Here is a 1,769-nt window from a genome sequence, read left to right on the forward strand (position 1 = left end):
GCTCTGTGTTCCGTCATTTGAGCCTGCAGTCGAGGTGGAGAGTGTTGGTCTGCGTCTGGGTAAATATGCGTTTAATCTTTATATTAGTTAATAAATGTAACGTTGTATTTGTTAATTACTTTGTGTTGAGATGCAACGTGCCGATATTTACCAGCGATGAGGCGTTTATTTCACGGATGGTGGCAGATTGTGTGGGAGTCGTTGTAAACTTGTCACGTGGTTTTCTCGTAACATCACGTCTGTAGAGTTTATTCAGAGTTAATTACACTTCAGTTAGAGTTACACCGCTGCGTTAGTCATACATACAAGTGATATATAAATTAAAACCATGTGGTGGCATGAAGAGGGTCTAAAATGTGACCGAAGGTGTAATAATTTTAAGTTTTATCAATAGGCATGTCAATAATAGCTCAATTGTTTTATAATTTTTACTAATTTTTTTTTTTTTTTAAACGCGCCCTTTATTTAAAACGATAAGCAAGGAGTATCCAGAAATTTCCATCAGCTGAACACGTGGTGGGGGTGTTGCACAAATTATAATCAGGGAAATAGACCTTTGGTATCAGGTATGGTGAAACAGCATTAAGCTCAGTTATTTTAGGTATACGATTAATGAATGGGTTATTTACTAAAAATGCATGAAAAATAAAATGATTTTAAAAAATCCTCCTAACTACAAAAAGTGCAAAAGTACGGATTCAGAGCAAACCTGTATTAAAGGAAACTGTTTAAACATTAACTAGATGCAGGCTTTTTTTTTCTTTCTTTTTTTTTTTTAGGTTTTGACTAATTTACATGATATAATTTTAAAAAATGGCTGCCGCAATCAGATTTGAAATCAGTTGCTTATTTAAGACTAATAAGAATGAAATGTAGTTTTCATAGCAAAGTTACAAATTGTCAGTGTCAGTAAAATACCCACTTGAATAAAATCAAATAAGAACTCTTTACTTTAAAATAAAATACATGGTATGCACACACCTACTAAATTGTCATAGGAACTAATAAATGATAGAAAACATTTTATGCCTAATCTGTATTTATAAATTAAGTAAAACAAGATCGCAAAGGCTAGAGGTGTCGAGATTTTGGCCCTTTTGTAGATGCACAGATCTGTAGACTTTGGATGAAACGGCAGACTAGTGTAAAAGCTAATGTGTAGTAATTGTGCTGATTTAACTCTCTTGAGATCCAGTTACTCTGGTCACTGTGGCCTTGAACTATTAACTGAATGGTGTTTTCTTCTTTCAGCTTGATGTTGACGCTTCAACAGCGTTCTTTTTGACGAGGATGACACACACAACAGTTTGTCTCCAGCACAGTCAAGGTAAGTTTTCCTTTGTGCTTTTTGTTATGCATATGAAGCGTCTTCCTGCGCTGTGATGATGTTTTTCCTGCCATTCGTAGTTTCCACCAGAGGTTTAAACACCAAAGATGGTTCAAATCTTCCTTGGATGTCTGAGCGTTACGAGCTGTTCCTAATTAGCAGCTACTGCTAACATGCTGGCTTTCTAATGCAGCAACTGTCTCCACAGGTTCCCATCAGCCACAGAGAATGAGCTTAACAAGGACAACACTGTGCGGAAGGTGCTCTGCTGCATCAGGATGCAAGATGGGGTGAATTCCTCAAGAACTAAAATCTGCAGGTGAGTTTATCAGTTAACTTACCCACTGACGCATTAACTAAAACTTGTACAGTGTAAGAAAATACTTGCAGACCAGTTAAATCTGTGCCTGGTCTCTAGCCCACTCATCATGGGCATAGTGAT

At 36.7% G+C, this 1,769-nt stretch overlaps 1 long non-coding RNA gene across 1 annotated transcript in view; it reads left to right on the plus strand.

Moving 5' to 3' along the window:
* LOC102212231 (uncharacterized) overlaps positions 1–1,769 on the plus strand; it is a 3,565-nt gene continuing 1,796 nt past the window's right edge. Inside the window, exons 1-3 of the long non-coding RNA XR_312382.1 lie at positions 1–59; positions 1,252–1,327; positions 1,536–1,646. This is a non-coding gene — a long non-coding RNA (uncharacterized LOC102212231). The remainder of the gene's footprint in view (positions 60–1,251; positions 1,328–1,535; positions 1,647–1,769) is intronic.

This window comes from Pundamilia nyererei, unplaced genomic scaffold, assembly GCF_000239375.1.
Source record: "Pundamilia nyererei isolate P.nyererei 1_Seehausen unplaced genomic scaffold, PunNye1.0 scaffold00522, whole genome shotgun sequence".
NCBI lineage: Eukaryota > Metazoa > Chordata > Actinopteri > Cichliformes > Cichlidae > Pundamilia > Pundamilia nyererei.